The sequence below is a fragment of the Malaclemys terrapin genome, chromosome 12 (genome assembly GCF_027887155.1).
Source record: "Malaclemys terrapin pileata isolate rMalTer1 chromosome 12, rMalTer1.hap1, whole genome shotgun sequence".
NCBI lineage: Eukaryota > Metazoa > Chordata > Testudines > Emydidae > Malaclemys > Malaclemys terrapin.
Genome location: NC_071516.1, coordinates 33,939,087 through 33,962,464, shown reverse-complemented (window position 1 = coordinate 33,962,464; position 23,378 = coordinate 33,939,087). Strand labels below are relative to the sequence as shown.

At 59.1% G+C, this 23,378-nt stretch overlaps 1 pseudogene; it reads left to right on the top strand.

Annotated features, from left to right (window-relative positions):
* LOC128847091 (von Willebrand factor A domain-containing protein 5A-like) overlaps window positions 1-20,268 on the top strand; it is a 39,279-nt pseudogene extending 19,011 nt beyond the window's left edge.
* Window positions 20,269-23,378: the final 3,110 nt, after the last annotated feature.

Below are 23,378 nucleotides of genomic sequence, written 5' to 3'. Positions count from 1 at the left end.
GCTCAGTATCCTCTGTAGCTGCCCTCTTGGCTGGAGCTCTCCCTCCTTCTCCTTCTCCTCTCCACCTGCCTTGCTAGTTGGAGCTCTCCCTTACTCCCTGGGCTGCTGCTGCTGGCTAGAGCTCCCTCCCTAGACTGCTGTTGCTGCTGTTACCACTGCTCCTGAGTCAGGGGTGGGGGGGCCTTGCCGGCCAGCCCCCCCTCCCCACCATCTTTGGAGGGAGACGCTAAGACCCCCCACCTTCACCATGAGCACTACCACCTGTGGGGGTCCTTCCTGCCTGGCTGCCAGAGCTACTACTGCTGCTGCCGCCGGTGCTGTGCGTGTCCTGGGGAGCTGCTGGAGCCTGGAGGTGGAGGAAGAGGACTGCGCGGTCCATCTGCTGCTGGGGGAGCCCATGAGACTCTGGAGACCACTGTGGAGGGGGCTGTTTTGGACTGAGTAATTTTCGAACTGTGCTCTAGTGGTGGGGGTCTAGACTGTGTTTGTGGGGACACAGGGGGTGTGGCGTGGAGCCTGCCCCTGGTCCATCTGTGTGTGTCCCCCCCCAAACCCCCACCACCACCGTTGCCCCCTCCACCACCCACCACCAACCCCACAGCCCATTTTCCATCTGCCTCCGTTCCTGCCTCTGGGACTCTGCTGCTTTCCTGACCTGCCACGCCCTACTGACAGCGTTTGGGCCTGCAGCGGCGGGGAGGCGGCCCGCACATTGACTTTTCGCAAGCGCTCGTGGACGCACCTACCCCCCCTTGGACTGACCCCTTCCCCTTTTGCAACAGGCCCCCCAGCTTTGCCCTTTGCTGCCTACCCCCTTTGCCCTCTGTAGCCTTTTGCCCTTCCCCAGCTTCAGTTTGTTTGCCTGCCCCGCCCTTTTCCCTCTGCAGTTTGGTTTCGTTGTCCCACCCCAGCCCTGCGGTTAGCCCCTTGGTTCCTCTGCCCCATTCCCAGCCTCGTTACTCCCTTGCGCCCCCCTTCCCCTGATTGACCCCTCCCCTCGTGTGCCCATGCCCCCTCCCGTGCGCTTGTGCCCTTCATCACATTTTGGTTAATCACTGCACCCCCTTCTGTTATTGTGACCTTCCCTCCCCTAGTGTAACTAGAGGAGCCGGTGTCGGTGACTGTCCCCCCTGAGCCCTTGATACTCCCACATCTCCCTGCGTTTCGGTGCCCTCCTCCCCTGCCTGCAGCCTAGCGGGGAGGAGTAGTTGACCTGCCTTTCCTTTAGCCGCCCCCCCCCTTTTTTTTTTCTCCAGTGTGTTTTCCCCTCCCTCCCTGCTCAATATGGAGGGGAACACGGCGGGCGAGCCCCCCCAAGTAGGCCCCGCCACCCCTCCTCCGCCTGTTCCCTTAGCCTCTACCTCAACCTCCGCTGCCGAACCACCTGCCACCACTGCGGCATTGACAGCGGCGGGCGACGGGGTGACCTCCGCTGCTGCCACGTCCCTGGCTCCCTCCAATTATGGGGGAGCTGCCCCAGCCGGCAGGAAAGGCCAGGGCAAGAAAAAGGGAAAGAGCCCCGCTAAAAAGACTGGGCCCTCCATGGCAGGGGCTGCCTCCACTGCTGCGGCCCTGCCACCGGCCGCAACAATCCTTCCCGCTGCTCCCTCCACCAGCTCTGCGGGTGCCCCTCCCCCAGCCCCTAGGGCGTATGCCCAGGTGGCAGCGGCCACCGGTATGCCATCTCGCCCATCCACCGCCTCCGCTTCCAACTATAGTGGCCTGGGCCCCTTCCCCACCTTGACTAGGAGGCATGGCATCCGTTGCCTCCAAGTGCCCGCCTCGCCGCACGTGGAGACCTACGTGCGGGCGTTGGCGAGGGTGGTGGGGCCCGCGGCCATCGTGGCGGCCTCCAAAATGTATGGCAAGGTTGTCTTTTTCCTTGCCTCGGAGGCCGCCGCCCAAGAGGCGGTGGAGAAAGGCCTGGCGGTGGGGGGCGTATTCGTCCCCCTGGAGCCGCTAGAAGACCTGGGTGTCCGTGTAGTCCTTACCTCTGTTCCTCCTTACCTTCCCAATGTCGCCCTGCTGCCCGCCCTTTCCACCCTGGGGAACCTATTTCCATCGTTCGCCCTCTCTCGCTAGGCTGCAAGGACCCCGCCCTCCGTCACGTCCTCTCGTTCCGCCGGCACGTGCAGCTCCAACTGCCGCCGGCGGCACGTGCTGGAGAGGCGCTTGAGGGGTCTTTCTTGGTCCCCTATCGGGGGACCCATTACCGGGTGTACTATTCTACGGGGGAGGCCCGGTGCTACCTCTGCCGGGCGATAGGGCACGTCTGGAGGGACTGCCCCTTGGCCCGGCACAGAGGAGCGTCCGGGACCCCCGAGCCCCGGCAGAGTGCCAGCCCCACCATTGCTGGCGCTCCTAGTTGCCCGGTACCCGGAGCCGCCCCTCCTCCTTCTCGGACCACCACTGCTCCCGCTCGGGCTCAAGGGGTATCTCCCCCACCATGCCCAGATGAGCGAGAGAGCCCCGTCTCTGCTATGTGCACTGTGGCGGGACCTGTAGAGGAGGGTGCGGTGGGGGTATTGCCGGGCGCGAGAGAGGGCCCTCCCCAGGGGGATTCTGCCCCCCCTCCTACTGCCCCATTGTTACCTCCTCAGGTCCTCAAGCCGTCATCTCTGCCCCCCGACCCAATCCCTATCACCCAGCCCGCAGACGATGCCATGGAGGGCTGGACCCTAGTACAGGGACAGCGGGGCAAGCGGAAGGCTCGAGCTCCTCTCCTGCCATCCGGTGCGGAGGCCCCCCGGAAAACCAGGAAGGGGGGCTCCGCTGCTGAGCCTTCCGCTTTGCCCGCGGGTGCATTACATCTACCGTTGCCAGTTGGGGAAGCTGTGGCAGCACCGGAGGATGCCGCCATCCATTCTCCGCGGTCCTTCCTCGCGGAGGCCCACGTTGCGGCCCCTCCTACCCCCTTACCACCTATACCCTCTGCGATGCTCGAGGCAAGCGTCGCCTCTGGTGTTAGCGGGGATGATCCCGGGGTGGTGGGAGGTGAGCTGCCCTCTATCTATGAGGAGATCGAGGCCCTGGGTCTGACCCCGGTCACCCAGGGGGAGGACGACCCTCTGCCAGCGGGCCTTGATCTAGCTGCTCTCACCTCAACCCCCCCTTCTGCGTCTCCTGTTCCCCTGACCGATGCTCCTGCCTTCGAGGAACCCCTGGACTCCTTGCCCTGCCCGGCTGCGGGTGACACATCGCTGACGGCCGCCGAGCCTCTTCAGGCGACGGCCGGTGCCTCGCGGCCGGGACCCGAGTTACCAGGGGTATCCCTTGTTGGCGTGGGGCAACCGAGCTCCTTCCCGGGTGGGGGCCCCATTGCAGATTGTTCACCTCCTGCTGCCGTGGCTGTTCCATCTGCCGTAGAGCCTGAGCCCGGCATCCCTGGGGACCCCCTCCCTAACCCTCAGACCCCTGGGCCCGACCGAGAGGAGCTACCTTCCAGCTGTCCAGCTCCTGGGGCCCAGGATCCCGCCTCTGTCCCTCTTCCCGACCCTATTCCTGGCCCTGGCCCTACCCCTATTCCTGACCTCAGCCCTATCCCCTCCACCTCCCACGATGCCATTGCCGCCTCTGGGGATGTGTCTTTCTCTTTCCCAGAGGGTGACCCCCCGGGAGCGGCCTTTGTGTTCCCCAGTCCCGACCCACTAGGGGCTGCTGTCCTCCCTCCGCCGCCGTCCCCCATTAGGCCGGGGTCTGAGGTGGACCGTGTGGCGCCGGTCCATCGGGCGCCATGTCGAGGGTCCGCCCCTTGCCTGCCCGTCTCAGTGGGCCACGGGGCCGAGCCAGGGGCCCCAACGGGGGATGTTCTGCAGCCAGTGACCCCACCCCCCCATATGCTGCGAGAAGAGCTGCGGGAGTTTTTAGAAGATGTGCGTGGCTCCCGCAATAAGGTGCCGCTCGCTCTCCAGCGATGGGGGGATTTCCACCAGATCCTCCGGGCCGCGAGGGCCCTCATGGGGGAGGGTAAAAGGACCGGGAAGCAGGGTGCTGTGGCTTACCAGCGGGTCCGCAGCTTCCGTGACTCCTTGCTCACCTTCGGGGTGGGTCACGGTTTGCTGCGCGGCCCAATGGGGGCCGCGAGCGTCCCTGCCAGCGAGGATCCCCCCCAGCCCTCCTCATGCCACCTATCTCTTTTGCAACATTGAACACCCGGGGCTGTAGGGTGGTTCTCCGCAGGTGCCAGGTGCTCTCCTTCCTTCGGGAAGGGGGGTACTCTGTGGTTTTCCTGCAGGAGACCCACACGGATCCGGCCGCCGAAGACAGCTGGCGGCTGGAGTGGGGAGACAGGGTCTATTTTAGCCATCTCACAGCTCGTACGGCTGGAGTGGCTACCCTGTTCTCTCCCGACCTACGGCCCGAGGTGCTGGGGGTTGCCGAGGTTGTGCCGGGCCGCCTGCTACACCTCCGGGTCCATATGGAGGGGCTTGTGGTCAATCTTGTCAACGTCTATGCCCCAACATCGGGCCCGGAGCGGCTGCCTTTCTATCAGCAGGCATCCGCCTTCCTCGGCTCCTTGGATCCTCGTGAGTGCCTGGTCCTGGGCGGGGACTTCAACGCTACCCTCGAGGAGCGGGACCGCTCGGGGACCGAGCAGTGCCCGGCCGCCGCGGACGTCCTCCGGGAGATTGTAGAACGTCATTCCCTGGTGGACGTCTGGCGCGACCACCACCCGGACGACGTCTCCACGTTCACCTACGTCCGGGTGGAAGCCCATCGGTCGTGCCACTCCCGGTTGGACCGCATTTACTTGTCACGTTTCCATCTCTCACGGGCCCACTCCTCCGCCGTGCGGCCGGCCCCCTTTTCCGATCACCATTTAGTCACCGTGACGGCCTCTCTATGTGGGGAGAGGCCGGGGCCGGCCTATTGGCACTTTAACAATAGCTTGTTGGAGGATGTGGGCTTCGTGGCGTCCTTCCGGGAGTTTTGGCTGGTCTGGCGAGGGCAGCGGCGTGCCTTTCCCTCGGCGCGGCGATGGTGGGACCTAGGAAAGGTGCGCGCCCGGCTCTTCTGCCGTGATTACACCCGGGGCGCCAGCCGATGGAGGGATGCGGCGATAGAGCAGTTGGAACGGGAGGTCTTGGAGCTAGAGAGGCGTCTGGCCGCCAGCCCTGAGGATCCATCCCTTTGCGGAGCGTGCCGGGAGAAGCGGGAGGAGCTCCGGGCCCTCGACGATCATCGGGCCCAGGGTGCTTTTGTTCGATCCCGCATCCGCCTCCTTCGGGAGATGGATCGCGGCTCCCGCTTCTTCTACGCCCTGGAGAAAAGGAGGGGGGCCAAGAAGCACGTCACCTGCCTTCTAGCGGAGGACAGCACCCCCCTTACGGATCCGGTGGAGATGTGCCAGAGGGCCAGGGCCTTCTACGCACACCTTTTCTCCCCGGATCCGACCGACCCTACCGCTTGCAGAGTGCTCTGGGACGGACTCCCAACGGTCAGCGTGGGCGACCGGGACCGGCTGTAGTCGTCTCTCTCTCTGGCCGAGTTTTCGGAAGCCCTCCGCCGCATGTCCAGGACCCGGGCGACTTGGTGCGGGTGGAGGCTTGCCAGACCGTGTACTCGGCGGCCTCCTCCGCCCGGGTCAACTGGGTCAAGAGCTCTGGCCTGGTGGTAGGGGCTGGGTGGCAGGCGAGCTCCCTCCCACCCGCGCTTCAGGCCATCCGGTGGAGCGCAGGTCCGCTGCTCTATCTCGGCGTTTACCTTTCTGCCACGCATCCGTCCCCGCCGGAGAACTGGCAAGGTTTACAGGGCAGGGTGACGGAGCGGCTCCGGAAATGGACAGGACTACTCCGGTGCCTCTCCCTTCGTGGGAGGGCACTGGTACTCAATCAACTAGTCCTGTCCATGCTCTGGCACCGTCTCAACACCCTGGTCCCGGCCCCGGGCTTCCTGGCCGACCTCCGGAGGGTGATTCTGGAGTTCTTTTGGCCAGGACTGCACTGGGTCTCTGCAGGGGTCCTCCATCTGCCCCTGGAGGAGGGAGGGCAGGGCCTGAAGTGCCTCCACACTCAGGTCCATGTCTTCCGCCTCCAGGCCCTGCAGAGGCTCCTTTATGGTGCAGGTAGTCCGGCGTGGAGCGTATTGGTGCACGCCTTCCTGCGCCGCTTCCGAGGGCTCCGATACGACCGGCAGCTCTTTTATCTCGATCCGAGAGGTCTTCCGCGAGACCTCTCCGGGCTGCCGGTATTCTACCAGGACCTCCTCCGGACCTGGAAACTGTTCTCAGCGACCAGGTCCGTGGCGGCCACCGAGGGGGCAGATCTCCTCGCGGAGCCCCTGCTACACAATCCCCAGCTTCGTGTGCAGGTGGCGGAGTCCCCCGCGGTGCGCCAGAGGTTGGTCCTGGCAGAAGTCACTAGAGTCGGAGACCTCCTGGACTACGACCGGGGAGACTGGCTGGATCCCCTGACGCTCGCTCGGCGCATGGGGCTCTCCAGGCCTTGTACTCCCCAGCGCGTACTTCAGGAGGTGAGGGCCGCTTTGCCGCCCGCTGCTCGGGTTTGCCTCGACCGGATCCTGCACGAGGGCACGCCCCGCCCACCCTCCACCCCTGGCCCTCCGGACCTTTTCATTGAGCCCCTGCCCCGTGGACCCAACCGGCCCCCCCGCCCCTTCTCCGTGAGCCGGCTGCACGACTTGCAGCCGGTTCGTTTCCTGACCGCGCCAAGGAAACATCTCTACACGCTTGTGCTCCACACTCTTCACTTCCTCACCCTCGTGTCCCGCCCCGATACAAAGTGGCGGGACCTCCTGCCACCTGTCGAGGGTGAGAAGCCCCGGTGGGCCAGCCTCTATTCCACTCTGGTCCCGAGGCCCACCGGGGATCTCAGCTGGCGGCTCCTTCATGGGGCCGTGAGCACGGGTGTGTACTTGGCGCGGTTTACCCCAGTCCCGGACACCTGTCCTTTCTGCGGCGTGAGGGAGACCCTGGCTCACATTTACTTAGAGTGTGCCAGGTTGCAGCCCCTACACCGGCTCCTCACCGATATTATGTTACGTTTTTGGTTACACTTTTCCCCTCAGCTTCTCATTTATGCACTCCCTATCCGTGGCCCCACAAAGTCGCGGGACCTCCTGGTCAACTTCCTCTTGGCACTGGCTAAACAGGCCATCTATAAAACCAGGGAGAGGAGGTTGGCCGATGGAGGTTCCTGTGACTGCGGGGCCTGTTTCCGATCCTCTGTCCGTTCACGTATCCGGGCAGAGTTCCTCTGGGCGGCGTCCTCTGGCTCCCTTGAAGCCTTTGAGGAGCAGTGGGCGCTGTCCGGGGTTCTCTGCTCGGTGTCCCCGTCTGGTTCTCTTCTTTTGACCCTTTGACCACACTCCTGTCCCTGTTTTTACATTAGTTGTCCCCCGTAATTATTTGAGTTCCAGGCCCTGTGGATCCTCCCCTTAGCCTGGGGGGGGGATCCTTTAGCAGTGGGCGGGCTTACGCCCACCCACTTCCCGGAACCCAATAGGTACATTCCACATAGTTCTTGCTTTAGTATACAGACATCTAAGATACTGATTCGATCCCCACCCCAGTTCTGTCTTGTCTCTCCTTTATCTCTGCTATAACAGCCCATTCTCCACCCAAATTCCGACACTTCTCCCAGGTCTCCACGTTCTTGACTTACTGTGGGCTTTGGTCACCTGCCCACTTCAAACCTAGTTTAAAGCCCTCCTCACTAGGTTAGCCAGTCTGTATCCAAATATGCTCTTCCCCTTCCTCGCTAGGTGGACCTCATCTCTGCTTAGCAGTCCTTCTTCCTGGAACAGCATCCCGTGGTCAAGGAAGCCAAAGCCCTCCTGGCGACACCATCTTCACAGCCAGGCATTCGCCTCCAGGATGCATCTGTCTCTGCCTGGGCCACATGCTCACCCCTTGTCTCTCTCTGCAGGGTGGGACGGGCAGGACGTCACCCAGGGGGTCCCGCGAGTCCCCCAGGGGGAGCTGCCCTATACCCTGAGCCGGAGCGTCACTCTGCAGTCGTCCCATGGCATCGACCGCGTGCTCTCCAACTGCTCCCTCACCCCCCTGAGCTACACGGCTGGGAACCGGACCACCGCCCAGGTAAGGGCTCACCCGGACACCTGGGTCTCGGCTATCCCCAGTGGGAGAGTCAGTGTGGGGGGGCAGCTCTGAGCAGGGGGGTGATGGGGGCTCTGGGCTGAGGGGTTGGTGCCAGGGGACTGGGCGTGGATCCTAGGGGGGAAAAAAAAGGGGTGGGAGCTCTGGGGCAGGGCAGGTGGTGGGTCCAAGAAGGCGGGTGGCGGGGAAGAGGGTTGAGCAACACCAGCGGATCTGGGGAGCTGCCCGCATTCTCTGGGGGAAATCTCAAGGGGCTGAGACCAGCCTGTGGGGGTGAAATCCTGGACATTTGAGGGGTCCTGGTTCCCTTTGCTTTCTGGGAGTTTCCCTCTCCTTGATTTTGAATGAAAGAAAATGGGGGGCTGGGAAAATATCACCCCCAAATTGGAAAGATTTAGCCAAACAAAGTCAGAATTTTCACAGTATTTTCTGCAAGAAGAGCCAAGTCCCCGTGTTGCCTTTGAGGTGTTTTTCCCCCTCTCCCTTCCCTCCTAACCCGGAGTTGCTTCCTCCCCCCGGCTGCATGATGGGCACTGAGCTGGGCGCGAGAGCCAGCGGGACCCTGCTCTCCAGGAGCCATGGGGAAGTGACTGTGTCTGTCACCCCACCAGGTGTCACTGGCTGAGGCCCCCCCGTGGGACCGAGACGTGGAGCTGCTGGTGTATTACACGGAGCCACACAAACCCAGCGCGGTGCTGGAGGTCGGGTTGCCCGGAGCAGAGCCAGGTGCGGGGGGGATCCTTCACCCTGCTGCCCCTGGCCGGAGGGGTGGGAATGGGGGGGTCCATGGGATGTGGGGGGTGTTCTGGGCGGTGACTTGGGGTCGTGGGGGCTAGGACAATGAGAGGGATGGTAGGGGAATGGGAGGTCCTAGGGCTGATGGCGGTGCGTGCTCAGAGAGGTGCTGGGGGAATCTGGGGGCAGGGTTAAAAAAGTTGTAGAGCAGATTTTAAATTAAGGGCTGGGGGGAAGCTGACAGGTACTGAGGAACACATGGTTCGGACAGAGAGAGGATCTAAGGAAGAGAGGATGGAAGATGATAAAATACAGGTAGGATCTGATGAGAGAGAGTCAAATGAAAGAAAGTCCCATTCAATTACATCACATAATGGCAGACAGCTAAAAAGTGACAAGTTTTTAAAGTGCTTATATACCAGTGCTAGAATTCTAAATAATAAGATGGATGAACTTGGGTGCCTTGTATTAAATGAGGGTATTGATATAAAAGGCATCACAGAAACTTGGTGGAATGAGGATAATCAATTGGACACAGAAATAGCAGGGTACAAAATATATCAGACGGACAGAACAGGTCGTGCTGGTCGGGGAGTGGCACTATATGTGAAAGAAAACATAGAATCAAATGAAGTAAAAATCTTAAATGAACCAAACTGTACCACAGAATCTCTATGGATAGTAATTCCATGCTCGAATAATAAGAATATAGCAGTAGGGATATACTACTGACCACCTGACCAGGATGGTGATAGTGACTGTGAAATGCTCAAGGTGGATAGAGAGGCTATTAAAATAAAAAAATCAGTAATAATAATGGGGGATTTCAGTTATCCCCATATTGACTGGGTACATGTCGCTTCAGGACAGGATGCAGAGATAGTTTCTTGACACCTTAAATGACTAGTCCTGGAACCCACAAGATAAGAGGCAATTCTTGATTAGTCCTTAGTGGAGCACAGGATCTGGTCCAAGAGGTGAAAATACCTGGGCCACTTGGTAATAGTGAGCATAATATAATTAAATTTAACATCCCTGTGGTTGGGAAAACACCATAGCAGCCCACCACGGTAGCATTTAATTTCAGAAAGAGGAACTACACAAAGATGAGGAAGTTAAGCAGAAATGAAAAGGTACAGCACCAAAAGTGAAATCCCTGCAAGCTGCACGGAAACTTTTTAAAGACACCATAAGGGAGGCTCAACTTATATGTATACCTCAAATTAAAAAACAGTGAGAACCAAAAAAAAAATGCCACCATGGCTAAACAACAAAGTAAAAGAAGCAGTGAGAAGCAAAAAGGCATCCTTTAAAAAGTGGAAGTTAAATCCTAATGAGGAAAATAGAAAGGAGCATAAATTCTGGCAAGTGAAATGTAAAAATATAATTAGAAAGGCCAAAAAAGAATGTGAAGAACAGTTAGCCAAAGATTCAAAAAGTAATAGCAAAAATGTTTTTAAGTACGTCAGAACCAGGAAGCCTGTTAAACAACCAGTGGGGCCACTGGACGATCGAGATACTAAAGGAGCACTCAAGGAGGATAAGGGCATTGTAGAGAAACTAAATGAATTTGCATTGGTCTTCACAGCTGAGGATGTGAGGGAGATTCCCAAACCTGAGCCATTCTTATTAGATGACAAATCTGAGGAATGGTCCCAGATTGAGGTGACATTAGAGGAGGTTTTGGAACAAATTGATAAACTAAACAGCAATAAGTCACCAGGACCAGATGGGATTCACCCAAGAGTTCTGAAGGAACTGAAATGTGAAATTGCAGAACTACTAACTGTGGTCTGTAACCTATCATTTAAATCAGCTTGTGTACCAAATGACTGGAGAATAGCTAATGTGACACCAATTTTTAAAAAGGGCTCCAGCGGTGAGCCCGGCAATTACAGGCCGGTAAGCCTGACTTCAGTATCGGGCAAACGGGTTGAAACGATAGTAAAGAACAGAATTGTCAGACACATAGATGAACATGATTTGTTGGGGAAGAATCAACATGGTTTTGAGGGGGTCAACAAGCATGTGGACAAGGGTGATCCAGTACATATAGTGTACTTGGCCTTTCACAAAGCCTTTGACAAGGTCCCTCACCAAAGGCTCTTAAGCAAAGTAAACTGTCATGAGATGAGAGGGAAGGTCCTCACATGCATTCGTAGCTGGTTAAAAGATAGGGAACAAAGGGTAGGAATAAATGGAGAGGGGTAAATAGTGGTGTCCCCCAGGGGTCTGTGCTGGGATGAGGGCTGTTCAACATACTCATAAATGGTCTGGAAAAAGGGGGTAAACAGTGAAAAACATTAAAAATTCTGCTCCAAAAATATAAAAATTCCACGCACAGCATTTTAAATTTCTGCAAATGTTATTTGTCAGATCAATGTGGAGGCTCCAGCATGGCATTGGGGAGCACAGGCCCTGGCTGCACAGAGGTGGGAGATCACTGTGCACCTCCCCCCAGGACACAGACTCAGCGGTGAGGCTGCACCCAACCCCAACACAGCGCAAGGACTGGGCCTGCCCCAGAAACACCCCAGGGCCCTGCCCCTCCGTGCCAGGCACACCAGGGGTGGGGCAGGCAGGCTCAGGAAGGCAGGATCCAAGTGTGGAGGGGCTTAGTGTGGGGGGATTCAGGTGTGGGTTGAGAGGGTTCTGTGTGGGGTAGTCTGGGTGCGGGCAGCTCAGTGGGGGATCTGCAGGGGGAGAATCTGGATGCACAGGAGCTTGTTGGGAGGTTCTGGGTGCAAAGGTAATGGGACTCTGCAGGGGGTCCAGGTGAAGGTGGTTGGGGCCCAGCAGGGCTCTGGGTGTGGGGCTTAGAGCTCGGCTCGGGGGCCTGGGTGTGGGGGGCTCAGTGGGGTGGGAATCCAGGTGCAGCTGGTTGGGGCTCAGTGGGGTTGGGATCCGAGTGCAGGTGGCTCGTTGGGGTGGTCCAGGTGCAGCGGGAGTGGGGCTCATCAGGTAGGTTCTGAGTGCGGGGGGGTGAGGCTCTGCAGGAGGGTCTGGGTATGAGGGTGTCTGGATGCATGTGGGTTGGACGGATGGGGGAGCAGCTCCCTGTACAGGGATTCCTCCCCCTTCAGCTGAAGAGCGATGGGTGCAGGAATTGATGGGTGGGGGAGGAGTTTGCAGAGCTTCCTGCAGCTGGGGGAGAACTCTGGGGGTGGATCTGACCCAGCCCCAATTTCCATGCTGGGGAAGAGGAAGTCCCGTCCTCCCCAGCCCAGTTGGGACTAGCAGCTGACCCCAGCACAGGGTAGGAGCCAATAGCTGGGTCTTTCCCAGTCCCGCCCCCTGCCCCACAGTGATTTACCTCTCTGCCGGCTGCCCTGGGCACCTGAAACATATGCCTGGGGAGGGTCACATGACCGCTCTTGTGGCTTCCCTTTGCTTCCCCATCAGAAAGTCACTTTTTTGCAGGGAAGCAAAGAAATCAGCACTGGACATAAATTCTGTGCATGTTCAGTGGTGCAGAATTCCCCCAGGAGAAAAACATCCACTCAATGTGCAGCGGCAATCCAAAAAGCAAACCAAATATTAGGAATCATTAGGAAAGGGATAGATAATAAGACAGAAAATATTGTATTGCCTCGAGATCAGCAGTTCTCAAACTTTAGCAACCTGAGGTTCCCCATTTTGATTTAAATTTTTTTGGGACCCGCTGCCCATTCCTGGCGAGGACAGTGAGCGGAGCCTCACTGGCTGCCCAAGCACCTAGGGCCACAGGGAGCTGGCAGCTGCTTCCAGGTGGAGGAGTTGAGGGAGGGGGAAGAGTTGATCAGCGTGACCCACGGACACCATGGAGTTCCCTCGCAGACCCCCAGGGGTCCGCGGATCCCAGTTTGAGAAACGCTGCTCTAGATGAATCCATAATACGCCCTCATATTGAATACTGTGTGTGGATGTGGTCGCCCCATCTCAAAAAATATATGTTGTAATTGGAAAAGGTTCAGAAAAGGGCGACAAAAATGATTAGGGGTATGGAATGATTTCCATATGAGGAGAGATTAATAAGACTGGGACATTTCAGCTTGGAAAAGAGACGACTAAGGGGGGATATGATTGAGGTCTATCAAATCTGACTGGTGTGGAGAAAGTAAATAAGGAAGTGTTATTTACTTCTCATAACAAAAGAACCAGAGGTCACCAAATGAAACTAATAGGCAGCGGATTGAAAACAAAAACAAGGAAGTATTTCTTCACACAACACACAGTCAACCGTTGGAACTCCTTGCCAGAGGATGTTGAGAAGGCCAAGACTGTAACGGGTCAAAGAAGAGCTAGACAAGTTCATGAATGATAGGTCCATCAACAGCTACTAGCCAGGATGGGCAGGGGTGGGGTCTGTAGCCTCTGTTTGCCAGAAGCTGGGAATGGGCAACGGGATGGATCACTTGATGATAACCTGTTCTGTTCATTCCCTCTGAAGCACGTGGCATTGGCCACTGTTGGCAGACAGGATACTGGGCTAGATGGACCTTTGGTCTGACCCAGTCTGGTTGTTCTTATGATTATGGATGGGTGTTGAAGGAGCTGAGGATGAGGTGTGTGTGGGGGCTCAGGGGACCAGAGCGGGGGGTTTCAGCGGAGCTGGGGGTGGGAGGGTGGGGTGCCTGGGAGCAGTAGACACTGGGGTGCACTGCAGGTTTGGGAATATGGGGGAGAATGGGAAATGGAAGGGCAGGCGCTGGGGGGCTGGTAATTGGGGGCAGTGTGGAATCTAGGGGAAAGAGGTATGGGGGGAGGGATGGAGGTGGGGTTCTGGGGCAGCCGGGGGATACTGAGGGGCTGCGGGTGCTGGGGGAGCTAGGGAGAGGATGATATGGGGGGAGGGACAGAGGGGTGGGGCTCTGGGGCAGGAGGGGGGGGCTGGGGGCTTTCACAGGCTCACAGGGCTCGACCCCATGCCCCCCCACCCCCCATTTGGGGCTGGACCCTTCTCCCTGCAGGCTCCCTGATCGGTGACCCGGCCATGATGGTGACCCTGCTACCCAGCCTGCCCGAGGCTATACCAGGCCAGAGCTCGGCCGGGGAGTTCATCTTCCTACTGGACCGCTCCGGCAGCATGGGGTGCCCCATGGACGGCTGAGACCGCTCCCCCCAGAGCATCGACAGCGCCAAGGTACGGCCAGGCAGGAGACCACACTAGATGGGTCTGTGGAGGGGAGCAGTTCAGGCTGACTGGGCCTGGGGGGGCAGAGCTGAGTGGGGGAGCAGCCCAGGCTGGTTGGGCCCGTGGGGGTGACACCATCTGTCTGTCCGTCCCCAGAAGACCCTGGTCCTGCTGTTGAAGAGTTTGCCCCTGGGCTGTTATTTCAACATCTACGGCTTTGGGTCTCGGTTCGAGTCCTTCTACGGGTGAGTCGGTGGGGGTCAGAGGGCGTGCTGCTGGCTGGGTTGGGGGCAGGGCTGGCTGGGGTCGGGGGCAGGGCTGGCAGGCGGTGGGGGTGGCTGGGGTCGGGGTGGCTGGGGTCGGGGTGTCTGTGGGTTGGGGGCAGGGCTGGCTGGGGTCGGGATGTCCCTGGCTCCAGCTGTCCCGGCCCCTGACCCCTCGGCGACCCCCGCAGGCAGAGCGTGGGATACACCCAACAGACCATGGCCAAGTCCCTGCAGCGCGTCAGGCAGCTCCAGGCCGACCTGGGGGGCACCGAGATCTTGGCACCACTACGATCCATTTACCGCAGCCCCTGCCGAGATGGGCACCCACGCCAGGTATCAGAGGCAGCTGCAGGGCATCCCCGGGGGCTCGGTGGGGGGCTGGAGCTGGGGGGAGCTGATGGGGGTCGCTTGCCGAGGGGCTGAGGGGGTTAATTGATGGGGGCTTGGCGGGGGAGGCTCAGAGTAGGACTGGGGCCGACGGGGGGCCAGTGCCACTGGGGGTGGTAGCAGGCCATGGTAGGCAGGAGCTGTGGGGGTACCTCTATATAGAGCTGGGGGGAAGCGTTGGCTGCTGAGCCCAGCTCTGGGGGTGCCCTGCAGCCGGGGGGCAGGTAGAGCATGTTGTGGGGGGCACGAGGGAGCTCCCGGAAAGGTGCCCACAGCAGTCGGGCGGGTTAGTGTCTCCAGGGGCCAGGGAACAGGTGAGAGTCGGGGTCACAGTTAGAGTCAGGGGTCGCTGTCTGTCAGCCCCCCAGGGGAGATGTCTGAGAAGGGAGGGAAGGGGGCTGGGGGGTTTTATGGGGCTGGGGGTCTCTGGGAGGGGGGTTAGTGGGGAAGATTCTCTGGGGGCTGCCCCCATTCTCAGGGGGAGGGGGTGTCTCCAGGGGGATTTGGGGTCCCCGGCTCTGACAGCATCTCTCCCCCGCCAGCTGTTCGTGTTCACGGACGGGGAGTTGGGGAACACCCAGGACGTCATCGCTGAGGTGCAGCGTCACCGGGGGGCCCACAGGTAACAGGGGAACTTGCCCTCCAGCATCCCTCCCACCCTGCCCCCCAGCCCTGCCTCCCAGCGACTTCCCACCCTGCCACCTACCGCCCCCCCAACCCTGCTATCACGTGTACCGGCCCGAGCGCGCGGCGGCCCTGCAGGAGGTCTGTGATATGAATATCGGCGAATTGCCCCACTGTGCTAATCAATAGTAACCTGTCACACAGCATCATGCCTGTCCCCCAGCCCTGCCGGCCTGGGGACCGTCTGCCCCACAGCACCCCTCAACCCTGCCCCCAGCCCTACCGCCTGGGGACCCTCTGCCCCACCGCACCCCTCAACCCTGCCACCAGCCCTGCTGGCCTGGAGACCCCCCAGCAACCCCAAACACTGTCCTTCCAGCCCTGCTGGCATGAGCACGTTCAGCAACCCCAAACTCTCTCCCCCCAGCCTGGGGACCCCCAGCACCTCCCATCCCTGCCTCCCATTATCTCCCCAAAGTTGACCCTGCCCTGCCCACCTGGAGACCCCCCAGCAACCCCAAACTCTCTTCCTCCAGCCTTCCCAGCATGGAGAACCTCTGCCCCTATCATTTCCCACCAGCCCTGCCCATCAGCCCTGCCCATCAGCCCAACAGAGAGACCCCAACCCCAGCATCTGCCCATCCCTTCACCTCACCCTTCTCCCCAGCCCTACTGGCCTTCTCCAACTGCCCCCCAGCACTGAATGCCCCCCCCATCTCTGCCCCTCCCACTCCTGTCTGTGAACCACCACCCCCGCCCCGGACTCTGCCCCCCCTGCAGGTGCTTCTCCTTCGGCATCGGGGAAGGGGCCTCCACGGCTCTGGTCAAAGGCATTGCCCGGGCAGCAGGTGGCAGCGCCGAGTTCATCACAGGCCAGGACCGCATGCAGCCCAAGGTGAGAACCCAGGAGTCCGGGCTCCCCCTCCTGCCCTAACCCTGCAGACACCCACTCCCATCCCAGAGCTGGGAGAGAACCCAGGAGTCCTGGCTCCAAGCCCCCCACCAGTCCCCACACCCACCCCCAGGCTGGGGATAGGACCCTGATGTCCTGGACCCATCCTGGGTTTGTCGGTCCCTCCCCCAGGTGCTGCAGTCTCTGAAGCGGGCCCTGCAGCTGGCCGTGACTGGGATCTCGCTGAGCTGGGATCTGCCCCCCGGGATGGAGGCAGCGCTGCTGGGCCGGGGCCCTGAGGTGATCTTCCCTGGGCAGCGGTGCCTCATCTACGCCCAGCTCCGTGGGCAGCACCAGGTGAGAGAGCAAGGCCTCCCTCCCTCCCCCAGGGTTTGGGATCAGTGACTGTGCCAGAAACCCCCACCCCTTCCTGAGAGATAACTCTGAAAGAAGCAATGAGAGGTAAAAAGGCATCCTTTAAAAAGTGGAAGTTAAATCCTAGTGAGGAAAATAGAAAGAAGCATAAACTCTGGCCAGTGAAATGTAAAAATATAATTAGAAAGGCCAAAAAAGAATGTGAAGAACAGTTAGCCAAAGATTCAAAAAGTAACAGCAAAAATGTTTTTAAGTTCATCAGAAGCAGGAAGCCTGTTAAACAACCAGTGGGGCCACTGGACGATCGAGATATTCAAGGAGCACTCAAGGACGATAAGGCCATTGCAGAGAAACTAAATGAATTCTCTCCATTGGTCTTCATGGCTGAGGATGTGAGGGAGATTCCCAGACCTGAGCCATTCTTTTTAGGTGACAAATCTGAGGAACTGTCCCAAATTGAGGTGTCATTAGAGGAGGTTTTGGAACAAATTGATAAACTAAACATGACTGGAGAATAGCTAATGTGACACCAGTTTTTAAAAATGGCTCCAGAGGTGATCCCGGCAGTTACAGGCCAATAAGCCTGACTTCAGTACTGGGCAAACTGGTTGAAATAATAGTAAACAACAAAATTGTCAGGTGCATAGATTAACAGAATTTGCTGGGGAAGAGTCAACCTGGTGTTTGTAAAGGGAAATCGTGCCTCACCAATCTACTAGAATTCTTTGAGGGGGTCAACAAGCATGTGGACAAGGGGGATCCAGTGGCTATAGTGTACTTGGACTTTCAGAAAACCTTTGACAAGGTCCCTCACCAAAGGCTCTTAAGCAAAGTAAGCTGTCAGGGATAAGAGGGAAGGTTCCCTCATGGATCAGTAACTTGTTAAAAGTTAGGAAACAAAGGGTAGGAATAAATGGTGAGTTTTCGGAATGGAGAGAGGTAAATAGTGGTGTCCCCCAGGGGGTCTGTACTGAGACCAGGGCTGTTCAACGTATTCATAACTGATTTGGAAAAAGGGGTAAACAGTGAGGTGGCAAAATTTGCAGATGATACAAAACGACTCAAGATAGTTCAGTCCCAGGCAGACTGCGAAGAGCTTCGAAAGGATCTCACAACATAGGCGGGGAGTTATATGGGCCTGTGGTGCCCGTGCTCCACCAATATTCAGGAACGTGGGCCCAGGTCCACCAATGTTTGGGCTTATATTTAATCAGAACCGTCCCATCCATAGGATGGACCAGGGCAACCCCTTCAGGGGGACGCGGGGTCCAGGGCAGCCTGGGCGGGTAGCAGGGGCCAGGCACCAGCAGCAGCAAGTGACCCAGCCCCAGCCTGCCCTGCTCCGCCCACCCGCACTCCACCTCTTTCCCCAAGTCCCCGCCCCCACCCTGCTTCTTTCCGGCTCCCTACCCCGAGTGACGCTGGGAGCCGGCTGGGCAGAGCACAGCGGGGCGGGCGGAGGCAGGGTTGCTTGCTGCTGCTGGCGCCAGGCCCCCTGCTAATCCCCCAGTGTTGATAAATGCAAAGTAATGCACGTTGGAAAACATAACCCCAACTGTACATATGAAATGATGGGGTCTAAATTAGCTTTAACCACTCAAGAAAGAGACCTTGGAGTCAGTGTGGATAGTTCTCTGAAAACATCCACTCAGTGTGCAGCGACAGCAAAAAAGCGAACAGAATGTTGGGAATCATTAGGAAAGGGATAGATAATAAGACAGACAATATCATGTTGCCTCTATATAAATCCATGGTACACCCACATCTTGAATACTTCGTGCAGAGCTAGTTGCCCCAACTCAAAAAGGATAGATTGGAATTGGAAAAGTTTCAGAAAAGGGCAAAAAAAATGATGAGGGGTTTGGAACGGCTGCCAAATGGGGAGAGATTAATAAGACTGGGACTTTTCAGCTTGGAAAAGAGACGACTAAGGGGGGATTGTTGACTCTGAGCTCTAATGATGGCAGTTGGGCTGGGGGGGTTCTCTGCACTAGCCTGGCTGCATTGATCTCAGGGCAGGTCTATGCTATAAACTTACTTCCGCGCAGCTGCGCCACTGTAGTATGTCTGGTAAAGACGCTCTAAGCCAACGGGAGAAGTTCTCCCGCCGGCACGGCCCTGTCTACACAGGAGGGCTAAGGTCTGTGTAACTACGTCGCTAAGGGGCTGGGGGGAAATCCTGACTCTGAGGGAGCTGGGGGGAGAGGAGGATGGGGCTGGGTATCGGGGTCTCAGCTGGGGGGGTATGGGGAGGGGTCCCAATGGTGCATTGGCTCTGGGTGCCGTGAGGGGGAGATTTCCCTTCCCTCTCTTAGCTTGTCTCTGTCTGCGTGTCTGTCCGTCCCTCTCTGTCCGTCCTTCTCCCCCCCAGGCTTCGGGGCCGCACCCCACATGCGGAAGACACATGTTTTGTCACCGCGAACTCCAGCGCCCCCATGGCCATGTCCTGTTCCGCCTCTGTGCCCATGGCCTGGACCCAAGGGTTCTCCGGTGTGTCCGTGGGCTGTGCCATGGCCTGCGACTTTGACGACAGCTCGGATGTGCCAGGTGAGAACCACCGCCCTCCCCCGGAGCACTCACCCCCAGAGCTCCCCGTGGCTAGTACCAGCTATCTCCTCCCCCGGCGCCGCTCCTCCTGTCTCCCTCGCCATCCCAAAGCTCAGCCGGGGGAGCCCCTGACACGAGGGCAGGAAGTCCTGCATACACGGCGCCCAGCCAGAGACTGTGCCCCAGAAAGGTGAGGGGGGCAGGGGCTGGCAGTCAGGACTCAGGGTGGGGGGAAAACACCAGGATGACGCTTCATCGGGTCAGAGACAGACGTGCCCTGACGGTCCCGGAGCTGGGCAAGTGTTTAACAACTACATAGAAAGTGAAGGAACTTCCTGGGCAAAACACCAGTGTGACGCTGGGGGAGGGGCAATCCGCAGCTGGGTTTTTTAAGTGTCGGGACGCAAATGATCTTGCAACAAAATGAAAAAAAATAAGGAAACTCCCAGGCGATAAACTTTGTGAAGCTGGAATTTGGAGGGTGAGTTTGTATCAATGAGCTAAGTGTGTGTGTGGGGGGGGGGCAACTGGGCAGCGGAGGGGGTAATCAGTTGCTTTTTAGTAACAGAAATGTCGCTGAGCAGTTTTCTCTGAAATGGGCACACAGCTAAATTCCCAGACAAAAATACCTTGTGAAGCTGGTCCCAGGCTTGGATGTTTGTACGGGTAAGTTCAGGGGCACAGATCGCAGTTGGCACGGTCTGGTTTCTAAACAAAGAAACCCATGAAAGGCAGAAATTTTAAAGTTAAGGCTCCCCTTAAAACCTGAATTTGAAGAGTCTGGAAATACAAACTTGCTATTGCCCAGGTAACCTTAACTCTGCCTCATAACCCTGGCCCAGGGAATGGCTATAATATCGTATAGACTGTGTAACATCCCGTCTCCCCTATACCCTTAGACGCTTCTGTGTCTCCCCGGACATAGGTCTGTATCGCAGGTTGTAGTGCGGGATGGTCCCGGGGTCAGATTGTATTTGAGAAACACCCTGGGGTTGTGAGATTAATGACTGGGACTGAGACATTCAGGGTGCAGAGTAGCAGAGAAAGGATGCCCATGGAGGGGCAGAGTTAAGGTTGTTGGCTGTCCCCCAGCCTGGACCGGCCACGTTGCTGTTCTGTACCCATAACCCTGTACAAGAGCCATCTCCCCATGTCTCTCCCTAGAGCGGGCACCGGAGGAGTTTCCCCTGCTGAGGCTGGTGTCTCTGCAGAATGCCGACGGCTCGTGGGACCTGGACCCCCGGCTGGCCGCTGCGCTGGGGGTGAGCGAGACGGATGCCAGGGCGAGAATACCCAGGAAGGTGAGTGCAGGTGGCAGAGGAGAGGGGAGAGATGGTGGGAGGTGGGGAAGGTGCCATGAGTTGGGCCTGTTCTCTGCTCCTAGACGAGACTGGCCATGACCCAGACTGAGGGGTCGGGGTCTGAGTGCGACTGGATCAAATGACCTCTGAATCTGGAGCCCAGTGGGGGGAATGTGCCCACAGCGGGGAGCTAGGCCCTCCTTACAGGGCATTGGAGCATTGGATTGAGGGGTCCCAGAGCTGGGGGGGGACATGGGGAGGCCCAGTCTGGGTCCTCTCTGAGGCTGTCTCCCTACCCCCGGACATCCCACCGGGCATCTGGGTAGGGGGTCCCCGATGCTAGAATGGGGGGGCTGGGAACCCTCTGAGTCTGGGGAAGGAGCACTGGATTGGGGGTTCCCCAGGGCAGGGGAATGGGGGCAGCACTGGGGGGCCACAGGGGTCCCTAGGGCAGGGAGATGGGGGCAGCGCTGGGAGGGGAGCAGGGGGGTCCCCAGGCTGGAGGGATTGGCAGCATTAGGGGGATGGGGGCAGCGCTCCGGGGAACAGGGGCTGGGCGCTGTCTCAGGCTGTCTCTCTCTTCCCCGCACAGGACGTGGCCCCCGGCGTCTGGGCCACGGTGCTGGCCGTGGTCTGGCTGCACGGCCGGGCCGCAGGGCAGCGCGACGAGTGGGAGCTGCTGGAGGCCAAGGCTGTAGGCTGGGTGCGGGGCCAAGCAGGTGAGACAAGAGTTGGGGGTCGGGGGCAGGACCCAGGTCCTCTACCAGAGAGCCCCTGCCCCATAGCCCAGCCCCCCCCCCGAGACCCTCTGTCGCACAGCCCAGCCCCCGCCCCCTAGATCTCAGAAGCCCACAGTACCAGTCCTACCCCATGGGACCCCACAGTCCAGCCAACCACAGCCCTGAGATCCTGCACCCCATGGGTCCAAGAGCCCCTTCCCCCCTCCCCCCCCCCGGCATCCTAACAGCCAGCCCCCTAGAGGCCTCCAGTCCCAGGACAGACAGGCTCCCAGCCACCTGCTCCCCGTCCCGTTTCCCCCAGCTCCCCGACGTCAGTCCCCCAGGCTGTGAGCTCTCTGCCCTTTGTTCCCCAGTCTCCTCCTCCCCCTACCCCTGCATTCCCAGGGCTGATGTCTCCCCTGACCGTCTTCTCGTTGCAGGGCCCCGGCTGAGCGAATGCCTGGAAGCCGCCAACACCCTGCTGGGCTGCAGCGTTGGGCCTGCTGTCTTCGGGCTCTGAGCCCTCCCCCCCCCCCCCGGATCCCTGTACCCCCCCCCCTCGCAAGCTATCCTGGGCCTCCAGCCCTGCTGACCCCCGCCCCCCGGATCCTAAATTAAGAGCAGCCAATTGGTTTGTATAAGTTTAACGAGAACAGTTTAAATTGACCCTGTAACTTACAGCGGAGGAAGGTCGTTGTGCAGACAGGCCCTTGGTGCTGTGAGCGGAGACTGTCTCTGCCAGCCTCTCGCTGGAATAAAGCAGTTCCCTGGGTTTGTCTGCCTGGCTTTGGCTGGGGTCCTGGGGCACTGCGCTCCCCACAACTGCCCAGGGCACTGTTTTCCCAGCAGGGTTAGGGACCGCCTGCCCTGAACGGGTGGATTAGCTCCCAGCTCCGGCTTTCTGGTGGGGTAGAGCAGCTAGACCCAGACATTGGGGTGTCTGGCTGGGGCCGGGAGGAGCCCCGGGGAGCGGGGAGCATGTGGGGTGCAGGTGGCAGACACGGGGCATGGGCCCAGGGCAGGGTTTAGCAGGACGTTTTAGCTCTGGGCCTGTGCGGGTCCCTCACACCCCCTCACTGGTCTCTGCTCCACCAGGAGAACGAGTAGCCAGGCCTGGAAAATTTGTCCCTGCTTGGCTGCCGTTGGGACACGATTCCCATTCAGATACCTGGGAACTGGGCATCCAGCCCCCCTCCAGCAGCTTGGGAACCCCTGGCCCTGCCTGGAGCGAGGACACAGCAGAGTTGTAATGGGACAGGGAAGCAGCAAACACTTTCCCCCTGCTCACATAGCCCCCCCCCCCCCCCCCCCCCTCCCGCGCGCGCTTTGCAAGGCTGCTCCCGTCTGTGAGCTGACGCTGACAGTCGTGTGGGCTCCGGCAGCCAAATGTCTTGTGCTGAGCCCCGGTGCCAGGCCCTGCTGCTGCCAGCCCAGGGCATTGAAATTGGAAGGAAGAATTCTAGAGAGAAAAGACGGGGGGAGATTTTCCATGCCCAGGTGGTAGCCGGGTGTCCAGCTCCCCCGGACAGTCTAGAGAGACGCAGGTTGTTATCCTGATGTGTAACAGCGATAAACCCAGGGGAGCTGGTGCCCAGCCCAGGCCTAGGGGTGGGCCAAACCCGCACCTCTGAGCCCAGGAGCTGGGTGCGGGCAGACAGAATCCAGGCTCTTTGTAGGTCGCCAGGCAGAAAACTCCATGAAGGTGAAGTTCAAGGTGAAGGGTGGTGCCTGTGCCTTTGGGGTATGAAATATCCCATGGCTGGTGCCGGGATCCCCACAGCACATGTTGCAGACCCCAGAGACTCCCCGTCCCCGTGACCCTGAAAAGAAATACAAACCCATTCAGCCAGGAAATGCAGAGCATGGTCCCCAAATGCCCTTAACTCTGCCCGCAGCCGGCACAGGATCTTACAATTCTAACAGAGGTGCCCAACTCCCACTTCTGGCTCTGCCGTCCAACGTTCGGGCTTCCACGGCGTTTCCCAACCCTGCTCAGCTGCTGCTGAGCCCTGCGAGCTCCTGACTGTTCGCTGCCAGGGTCCCTACAGCCCTGCCCATGACCCCAGGCCCTGCACCTCCGGCGGGTGTCCAGGCTCTCAGCCCCAGGGGAGGCTCCAAGCAGCTGTCACAAGGCCGGATCCAGTGCCTGTGCTCTGAGCTCCAGCTGGCTCCTTATGGCTTTTACCCCAGAGCTTAGAGCAGTCGCCCCAGTTCAGCTCCCCCCCGCCGGATGGAGAGAGAGGCCAGGAGCGTGTCTCTCTCACTGGGCTGCAGCACCCGAACCCAGAGCTCCAGGGGAGGCTCCAGCCGCAGCTGTTCTTCTCTGGATCAATAACTCACTA